This window comes from Musca autumnalis, unplaced genomic scaffold (genome assembly GCF_047663935.1).
Source record: "Musca autumnalis isolate F117 unplaced genomic scaffold, ASM4766393v1 scaffold_1, whole genome shotgun sequence".
NCBI classification, from domain to species: domain Eukaryota; kingdom Metazoa; phylum Arthropoda; class Insecta; order Diptera; family Muscidae; genus Musca; species Musca autumnalis.
In genome coordinates, this window is record NW_027411644.1 from 158,172,170 (window position 1) to 158,183,760 (window position 11,591).

The following is an 11,591-nucleotide window of genomic DNA, read 5'->3' on the forward strand; positions in this document are numbered from 1 at the left end:
TAACCTAAGCTTGGGCAAAATATTACAAAAACCAGAATTTTAACCGAATCGGTTCATCCGTTCGAGAGTTAGCGTGCGCTCAAGCCAGCCAGGCAGACAGACGGACGGACATTGCTCAATCGACTCCAAGTTGTCTGAAACACATTTCGTCTAAACATACTTGGGGTCTAAAACCATTATTTCGATGAGGCACAAGTGTATATACCCTCGTTAGCATAAATGCTGAGGGTATAAAAATTATTAGGAAAGCAAGAAAGAAAAGAATATAGTTGGAAAAACGACCTTGTGATAAAATTAACTTAAAAAAAAATAATTTTATTTTTTATAACGCTATGCAGATTAATCTCCGTTTTGCTTTCTATACCCCACACCACTATGTGGGGAGGGTATTATAAGTTGGTTTTGGCAAAAAAGTTTGTAACGCATCGAAATAATGTTCGTAGATCCATAGTTATATATACCAAAATGAATGTCTCGACGAGCTGGGTCGATCTGGCTATGTGTGCCCGTCCGTCTGTCCATCTTAAACTTCTAATCAAGATACAGGTCGCAATTTTGATCGGAACGTAAAATTTTGGGTGTTGATGGGGTTCCCGGAGGGGAAGAAGCCTGTTGATTTTGGTGATGGTCGGATAATATTTAAGGGTCGGGATGACCAATAATTTGGAGAAAAAGTCAACGTTTTTTTCCAAAGCGAATATATCAGCGTCTATAAGAAGTATAGCAAAACCAAAACGTCAAAATATATTTTTGCTTATTTTCCAATTTATAAGATATCTATATCTGATATATTAGTGGATAGATTCGAACGCTGAATGGCTCATTATATACGGAGCGTAAAAAACTAAAATCACGCGGTGTTAAAAGATACCTGTGTGACAATTTTAAATTTTAAAGCCAAAAAGAGGGTTTTTAAGAAAAATACACATATGGAAAATACACATATTTTACCGATTAAATTTCAATAAATTTTAAAAAAAGTGTTAAACGGGCGGAACGTGACGTTTACAAAAGTACATATGGGCTGAAATATGACACTTTCAAGCATCATTCTGCGAAAACGAAACTTTGTTCCATGCTGTTCCCCAAAAGTTTTAGTCCACTTAATTTGGATTTTCACTACAATGTAGTACCTAAGGAAAAATATTATAGCGCACTTCGTGTAATCGCTACCGTAATTTATTAAAACAACTCTTAAAGGCAACAATCCTACCTAACTAACAGAAAAAATATTGAAAACAATATATGTATGTTTTAGTTTCCGAGAAATAGCTCTTTTTTCTCCAGAAATTTGACGTTTCCCCAATTTTTTTATTTCCAAATTTATGTCCAAAAAGGGAATGTTTTTGTCGATTGGGCGAAAATATCCCATAATTAAGTGATTCTAATAGGTTTTCAAGGTTTTAAAATATCGATTTTAAAAGAATTTCGCTTTTTACAATTTTTTACCGAGCGGAAAATTCCGAGGGAAATATTCATGATTGTCCTGAATATGTTTACTATCAAAATCCATATAAAAACTAAAAATCGGTGACGACAAAAAATTGGGGGTTTGGCCAGGAAAATCGATTTCTGAACCACTGTGCAACGTAAATTATTTGTTATGGTCCATGTTATGAGACCGTGGCTAAACACTTCAAATAATATATTTATACCCTCAGCATTTATGCTAACGAGGGTATATATACACTTTCATACGCGCAAAATGTCCCTCATCGAAATAATGGTTTAAGACCCCAAGTATGTTTGGACGAAATGTGTTTCAGACAATTTGGAGTTGATTTAGCCATGTCCGTCTGCCTGGCTGGTGCGCACGATAACGGATGAACCGATTTGGTCCAAATTTTGTCTATCGTAATATTTTGTTTAAACTTAGTTTAAGTTCGAAGATGGGTTATATCGGTCCACTCCTTACGGAGTTCGAAAATGTTCGGAAAATTTGTGCGCACGACAACTCTTGAAGGGTGTATACGATTTGGTCCATACTTTGCACATCGTGAAATTTCTACCAGACTTAGATGAGGTTTCAATATGGACTCAATCGGTCCACTCCTTCGGGTACCTCCCACACAAAATTTCGAAAATGTTCGGAAAATTTGTGCGCACGATAACTCTTGAAGGGAGTAACCGATTATGTCTATACCTTGCACGTTATGAACATTTTACCAGACATAGATGAGGTTCCAATATGGACTTTATCGGTCCACTCCTTCGGGTACATCCCACACAAACTTTCGGAAAAAATTTAGGACCTGCTCTCGGATCGTTTTAAATTTTGTTGTAGCAACTTGTATTTGCTGCCACCATTACGAAGGTACAAGTTTTATCTGGGGCAAGTACATACTTCCTGAGAAAATAGGCAGAAAGTTGTAAAATCCCCTATGGTACAATGTGTAGTGGGTGGAGGGCACGATAACTCTCGAACGGATCTGCCGATTCGGTCTAAAATTTGGCCATAGTAATATTTTTTCTGAACTTAGTTTAAGTCCGAAGTTGAGCCATATCGGTCCATTCCTTTAAGTACCTCCCCCACAAAACTTCGAAAATATTCGGAAAATTTGTGTCCACAATAACTCCTGAAGGCAGTAACGGACTTGGTCCCTTCTTTAATAATAATTGTTCCACAAACATCCCAGAAGGGACAAGGGAGACTTCCCTCATATCAATGAGTGCACCCCGATTCATATTAGCTCAATGATATGGGACATACTGTTTATTGCCGAGTCCGAACGGCGTGTCTTAAGACACCACTTGTAGAGAATATTTACATGGCTGAAATACCCAGGACATGTCGCCAACATTACTGAGGGGTATTTTGCCACCGTTGAAAATTTGTTGATGTTGCTGACTTGCACATCGTCAAATTTCTACGAGACATATATCAGGCTTGAATATGGACTATATATGTATATCAACACCTTCAGGTACTTCCTCCATGTATCGGTTGTATTGGTTGGATGTGTGTGGACTTCGCTAGATATCACTTTTTCAATACAAAACTCCTTAGGTCATGATAGCTCAATTAATTCTATTAAATAAAACTCTCACAAATAAATGACCTTCGTCCTAATAAGACAGCAATTAAATTAAATTCGTCACAGAATTCTTATCAATCCGTATTGTCTTAATTTCACAATTGTCAAGCTGACAATGTACAAAGCTTAAAGACGGGGAAGGACAAACTTAACTTCGATGTTATTGAGTTTTGTAGTTGAGTATTATATTAGAACGATTGTTCACTCAAGGAATATCTTATGAAAAAAATTGGAAATTTGAACATATTTTATTTATTTTGAGTGGTATTGAAAATTACCCTCGGAGTCTACTCCGGAGTCTGAAGTCGTGAAAAAGTCGACTCCAGAGTCGGAGTCAGAGTCGATCTAAAAATGACTCGACTTCGAAACCCTGACAACCACATCAGTATGTATATATGTATATAAAGGTATCGAGATGCAACGATTGCGTTGGCCATATCATAAGAATGAGCGATGATGAACCCGCTATATATTGCTACGAGGGCTGCATGAAAACTTTGCGGTCTAACAATGAAAAGGCGAATATTTACCATTAAAAATAGTTTTATTTTTTTTCCTAACTTGTTTACAGCATGATTTATACACTTTTTCATGCGCTCAAACCAATTGTTGAAGCATTTTGAAGCACCGCGATCGTATTTACTCACAATCGACAAGCGTATTAATTTGAGCATGGCAAACTCTTGTGCTGGATCTAACGAGAAACCCCCATTTTTGAGCTCAGGTGTTCATGCAATATCAAATGTAATTTGGTGGAAGAAATGCACAATGATGCCTGTATCTCACGGTATATAACATGATGATCTTGCGTAATCCGTTCAAGCACGGTTTATTTTTTTCTGGCACAACGACCGTGTTTGGGCGACGCTTATGACCTTAGTTTTTAGCGAGTGTCGGCCACGATTGAATTTATTCAACCAGTTTTTTCATAGGATGGGCCTTTATCCAAATACAAAGATTTAATTTGATCGATGCACTCTTGCCGTGATTATCCACGTCGGAAGTTGTGAAAAATTAGTAAATTCCACTTTTGTGCAAAGCAATTTTTTCAAGTTACTGTAAAAAACACAACACGTGGTCGTATGTCAAACTGTACTGAGTACGTTTAGGCTAAACATTTTCAAACTTTGCCCAAAAAAATGTCAAATGGCGCTTGGCAACACGCAGTTTTGCCTATGTCAGAAAGATGTCGTGGGTGGTCATAGTGCCCAAAATGATTCTCACTCTCTCACTCAATTTCCTGAAAAGGAAAATTCCTTAGCTCCACACTCTCAAAATTTAATTTATACAAAAAGCGCCTATTAATATTGAACTTTTAACTGCCTTATTGCCGAAATGGGTTTATCTATGGGTAAGGCTAAGTTTGAAGCATTTGGTTTTAATTTTGTTCGGCATTGGTATTTTATCCTAATGGAACCAGCTGTGATTATTCCGAAGTAACATTATAGTATTAAGGGACTATAATAAGGATTCTTAAATCAAAACTTAACCTGTTAAAAAACAAATCACACTAACCTTAACATGACACAATGACAAATGTTGCATATCCAAAGACTAGTAACTTAAATTCCATCCAGTGGTTTTCGTTTGTCCATAGTCCAATGTTCGAAGTCCCATGACCATTGTTGGGGTCTTCTTCTCTCCTTCTTCTCCTCCTCCCGCTGGTCCTCTCTCATAACACTAATGTTATCGTGACAATTCGATGTTTCACCTCATAAATTGTATTTTCGACTTCATCGATCACTTTTGTTAAGCTTGAATGCATTCTGTTGCGCCGTCGTTGCACGCATAAATGTTGCACGTTGGACATTGTGTGTCCCCCAAAACACAAAATGTTTTTGCTTTTTGGTTTTATTGTTTTCCCGAGTCTCGGTGATGTCGCAGCTTGTATTGAATGTTGTTTTTTATTCAACTTTAGCTTTTGAATTGCTTTTTAATCACTGGCTCTTGGCCTTGTTAAAACGGAAATCAAACCTGATCACAAGGATGGATGGCGGCTATTGGATGAATGGTTGCCCTGCCTGCTTGGTTGGATGGGTGACTGGATGAATGGTTTGAATGTTAGTTGTTCCTTTATTTATCAACAACAACAACAGCTGTATTGATGATGACGATGATGCATGAACTACTCACAAGGATGCTTGAGTATTTATGAATTGAAATAAATCTTCCCTTTGATATAATGTTGAACAACTGTTCAATGTTTGAATTCCAGAAAGGTGTGAAATGGAATGCAGGTTTTGTAGTTTTGAGAAATAAACATTTTTAGTTGACATATTTTTCAATATTATGGATTTGAAATAATGAAAAAAAAGACACACACAAATAAAGTTTCAATCCGTTTATTTTAGTCCCAATTTACATTAGGCGAGTTTACTTGCGGCAATTGTCAGTTTGTGGGTGAGAGAGGGTGTTGAGAGGCAAAGGGTTACCATATACCTCACCTCTCTTTCCATCAAACTGACAATTGCCGCAAGTAAACTCGCCTAATGTAAATTGGGACTAACATTTTAAATTTTAAGGCCCCCACTCATTAGTCAGTCTGACTGCCAGCATTTATGGTAGTATGTGTAAATTTTTGAAATTTTGAGAATGTATGTGTAAGTTTTCCAAGACTCCCAGATAGCATTTAGAAGACTGTTTTTTCAAAAATCACATTGAGGAGTCTTTTTAGAGTCCTTTTGGTGATCAAAAATTGATTAAGTCGCTTGTGTGATCAGAAAGGGACTCGAAAGTGACTCCCTGTAATGATTAAAAAGAGTTCAATTTAAAATACAACAACAAATGTGTAGCAATCACAAATAAATCATTGAGGTGTTTAAAATGTGACAATTTTTTGTTATTTATTGTCACATTTTGATCATCTGGAAGATTGAAAAATGCTTAATCAAAAAAGGGTCATACAGGTGTTTGAAAAGTGATTATAATTATGTATACTCTGATCATATTTTGAACAGTTAGGTGATTAAAAACTGATTGTTTTGTTTTATTTTTATTTGGTTGTAATTATTTATAAATAAAAAAATAAAATTCTCATATACACTTTCTACAAAATTTTGATATAAATGTAACGTATAATATTAAAGGTACAGACAAACACAACACAACAGGTTTTGCCAAGTGAAATGAAGAAGCAGTGTACTAACCACCAAGCAACATAAAGGATAATTAAAAGACATAACAAAGCAGAAAAGACTATAAAACAAAGGAAAGAAACAAAGAAGAATAAAAAGAAAATTTTTTTAATTTATTTCGTCTAACAAAAAGACTCATAAATGACTCCCTAAAGACTCATAAATGATTATAAACATGACTCTAAAAAGACTCGAAAAAGGGTCCGAAATTAATCAACAAAACACCAATAAATGATTGAAATACGACTCGAAAAAGACTCATTTGTGATTTGTTTAGAAGAGTCGCCTGAGGTTATGTTTTCCTACCGACAAAGGAGTCATTTATGATCAGAAAATGAGCTCATATTCTAGCTTTTTAATCGTGCAGTCGGATCAAAAAAGACTCGAATTTGATTAAAATTTTCAAAAAATGCTGACTGGCACTGATGAAAATCAAAATAGTTTTGATTTCAAAATGAACCCCCATCAGTCTGGGTGAATTGTGTTTATTTTCAAATTGTCAATAAATAATTTTGATAAACAGAAAATAATGTTAGTGTTGGAACACAAAAAACGTAGAATTCATTAATTTTTGGAGGAGAAATTATAGATTTTTAGACTTGACTGATGGCTCGTGCTACACACTTGTCAGTCACACATACAGAAAGGGTTCATCGGACTGACGGCACAGACTGATAAATGAGTGGGGGCCTTAACAAAACGAGAAACAGTCAAAGTACCAGATGCAGAGCACTTAAATATTCCCCGCACAAATCTAAATCTTTTATCCGAATAAAATCTTTTCCCTGTCTCTAATAAGTGGGATTTCTGGACGTTTTAAGAAAAAATGGGCTCTTCTCTGGTGAGAAATACTACGGAAAGCGCAGAAGGGACGACCGGTCGATAACCCAAACTAAATATAACAGTATTTGGTATAAGAAACTGGAAAGAGCAAACCAAATATCGAAGTGTTTGGAGATCATTTAGTTTCATTGTAGAACCAATATAAGTATGCACAGTGGATCCACTTGTATGGAGAAAGTGGCCAAAAATATTTCCCGTGTAAATATCAAGCTAATTCGCTGGTTACAGCTTTGTGCTGCTGCGAAGAGTGTTTTAAGAAACCACGAGCGTAACATTCTCCCCCCTTCCCCTCTGGAGGGGGTATACGGTAAGAATTGTTTTATGCTGTTAATACAAAACGACATGAACAAATGTCCCGATTATCTTATGATGCAAAAATAGGTTTGGGGAAACAAAACAATCTCCAAAACAGCATAAAATTCAACCAATTTAGCGGATTATAAAAATCAACATTTTTGTCTGAAAATTGGTAAAATTTTTAATACAGATCTTATAGCGTTCTTCCTGGAAGGCACGTACCGCCAACGTAAGACAGATTTGAAAGAAGATTTATTCATCTTGCCACTGATACCAATTATGTTAATGAACGTGGTCAGATAACAGAGTTATACGCTAATATATCCATAGAAACCCTTTTCTAGGGCAGCTTTAGTCAGCGGCCCACCATTTAAAGTCTGGCTCTAGATGGCAGCTGAGTTTAATACTGAATAATCTTAAACCCATGAACTACTTTGGAAAATAATTCCCGAGGTGGGCACTGGTGGGCGTCATGACTAAAACCTTAGGTCAAATTTAAGAATATGATCGAATTGGTATTACAAAATACAATAAGAAAATATGCAGCTAACTAGAATTCCACAACACGCTAAAACACTATTTTTAATAGAAATTAAGCTATTACCTCCCCATTCAAAATACACTATAATATTTTGCTATACGTATTAGTTTCGCGATATTTTGAATATATTTACTTACACTTAAAATATAGGTTGTACTCACAACAAAAAATATTAGTCAACTGTTCCGACTTTTGAAGCTATTCTTAAGAAGATCGCGTTCGAATGGAACAAAAATTAATATATTTTTAAAAAGGTCCATGTCATAGCTGACAGAGTTGCCAGATGTTGTACCAAAATTTTGACATTCATTTTTTTATTTTTGGCCAATGGGTGGATCCACTGTGGTATGTAAGTATACTTATAAGATACTTATAAGTATCCATATAAGGAATCAAACATTCCACAGTAGGCTGTGGCGATTTGTGTGGCAGGAAAAAAACCTTTATGGACCCTTCGCGTTTCCGATTTCTGGGATTCAACTGAGCAAAAAAGTCCACTAGACCATATCGTCGGTGCCATGCTTAAGTGTTCCATACGCCATTTTCCCGCTTTGAGATAATCACATTTTTATGTTTGCGTCAAAACTGAGTGGGAACGACTGAAAAAAAAAATATTTATATTTTTGATTTGAATTATTAATAATATTATATAGAATATCATTGCAAAAATATAGATTAATATCTTATAGAACAAAAAAGTTATAAAATATTTTTTAAAAATAGAATTTTTGTCGATTTGTTCCATATCCACACTTATGACACAAATGTTAAATATTGTATATCACATGGAACAATTTGACAGAAAAATGTTTACATTTTTGCCTCAATAAATTCAAAACTTCTGAATCAAAAATTTAAATTTTGATTTGTTAAATCTGTTTTTAAACTTGTAGGTTATTAAAATATTAATTTCATTCCTGGGAAAAACTTAAGCCTCCTCGTCGAAACGTAGGTACCTCGGAAACAAGAGCAGATAGGAAAATGCCGACCAAAAATTCTGAAAGAGCATACGTGAAGACCCTGGAAACCACCACCACATCTCAAAAAGAAAAGATGGCTTATGGAGCACATAAGCATGACACCGACGATATGTCTACGGTGAAAATCGTGCCTCCTGAGTTTGACTTGTAGTTTTTTATTGACGTTTTTTGGATATTTTGGCATATAACAGCTAAACCTTTGAGATTTGCGATCCAACACAAATGCCAAAATTGTAGCCAACAGAATAATTAAGAACTCTCGAGTACATCGCTAAAGTATTGGAATGCTCCTTCAGGCAGTTTTGGCCTTGAGACTGCGCAAATTTTGCGGCAAATATCGATAAATGACACTGTTCTACAAAAGTTGATCAGAAAAATATTCAAGCGTTCTGTTACAAAAATTTTATCGTACTGGGGTTTATTGACCGCGAAAATACCTTTGGTTCGTTTGGGTCACTTCGTTTTATTGTTTTATAACGGTAAAAGTAGTGAACATCTGGGTTTCTTACATTTTCAATGTTAAACGGGCATATCTTCTTTTTTCACAATGGATTTCTATTGATCCTTTTTCCTTTTAAAGGGGTGAATAATATCTTTCGAATAAACTATTATTTTTTAAATCGGGTAACAAATGACTAAAGGCCTCGACACATAAGAAGCATGGTATTCTTGCTTATGTCATATCTGGTGTCTAAAGACCAAGTTCGACCTAATTCAAATGTGATTATGAAATCTTTTTATTAGGTTGAACTTTAGCCTTTTATCACATATGACTTCAGCAAGAATGCCATGCTTCTTATGTGTCGTGGCCTTAAGTTATAGTGGTTGGATTGTAAAAAACCGGAACAAAAAAAAGAAAATTATATTTCTCGTGCGTTAGGCTGCTAGTAGATACCACACACTACAATTATTTATTTTCACCAAAAAGGAAATTAAATTAGCTTCCGAAAACGCTAAAAACTAATGAAATCGGTTGAAAAATAGAGAAGCTATGCAATTTTTGTGTTAATGAAATCCGTTGAAAAATAGAGGAGCTATACAATTTTTTGTGTTTTAACTTTTTGGTTTTTTTTATGCAAGTCCGCCTCTCTGTCCTTTTGTGGTAATCATTCTAGCATCCACAAAAATTGAGATAGGACGCTGAAATTTTGGAAATATAGGTTTTTTTTTGTGTGGGGTCATGTTCGAAGTTCGAAGATGGACTATATCGGTCCACGTGTTGGTATCGGTCCCGTTTTCGGAAGCTTATTTAATTTCATTTTTGGCGAAAATAAATAGTTATACTGTGTGTTACATATCTATTAAGCGCAATGTAAGAAAATGTAAGAAACCCAGATTTTCACTACTTTTACCGTTATAAAAAAAATAAAACGAAGTGACCCAAACGAACCAAAGGTATTTGCGCAGTCTTCAGGCTAAAACTGCCTGAAGAAGCATTCTAATACTTTTGCGATGTACTAGCGAGTCCTTAACTATTGTGCTGGCTACAATTTTGGTCTTTGTATTGGATCGCAAATCTCAAAGGTTTGGCTGTTATATGCCGAAATATCCAAAAAACGCCAATAAAAAACTTCAAGTCAAAATCGAGAGGCTCGATTGCAGATGCAAATTTTGTAATCACATGAACCAACAATTAAAACAAAATCGAATTTATATGAAAGAATTGGGTTGATATAGGCAAGAAGTTTACATTTTATTCTGCAACATTCTACCACAACAATTCTCCTCTGGCCACACACATCATTGCAATAGATATTCATAATTTTCTGTTGATATCATAAATATTCTAATAAAAGGGTTAATCAAATATTTATAACATAGCCAAAATCAAATAAACCCCATCCGTTTGTGTTTTTTTTTTTTCTTAATAAAAAACTATACATTTTAGCAAAAATAAATCTGGCACTGTAGGCGTAAAAAGAGGTGGCCACATTTGTCTATGTTAACAGAGTGAATTATTGGAAAATTAATAGAAAACTGCGTGCGTTGTAGATTCGCCAAAACAAACGGCAAATGAACGAACAAATGCTAGATACCAAATAAATAAATAAAATAAATATGTATGCACGATGTAGAAAAAGTGAAGAGAAAGCACAATAATAGTTAACGCCTTTAATGGCCTACCATGAACATGCCTACAGACAAACGTACATACATCCACTGTAGAATCGACACAAAAACGCTAACGTTTGTAGTCTTGTTTTGGTTATTCCTCTACCAATAATATATTGGTTTATTAGAATGTACCGACATTTATATATTTAATGTTTTATCTATATATGTACGTATGTGTATTAATGATATATTTTAAAAAGTGTGGCTTATGAGTAGTTCATTTTATGTTGTCTTGAATAATTTCTTCATTCTATATAAAGTTTTGCTTCTAGAAATATCAATCATCCAAGTCAAAAAAATTGATTTAGCAAAAATTTCATTACAACTAATGGTCTAAAAAGTTATTTGCCAATTTTTAAGGTTTTTAATTTTATTCATATATATACATACATATATCCTACCAAAAATTACTAGAATTTTCCTATAATTTTACCCTACGTTTTGCCCCCAAATTCATGTCACACTGCAAAATTTTTTCATATCTCGACGACATAAAACGATCTAGCTGTGTGTGTGAAATGGACCAAAAATTCAATTTGATCTTCTTTTCATCACCTACTAGTGTCCAAACAATAAATCCATAAGTGCTTCATTGAAATCCGGTAATAATTCCTCGTAGAACCCGTGGTATCGCTTTGTGGTAATC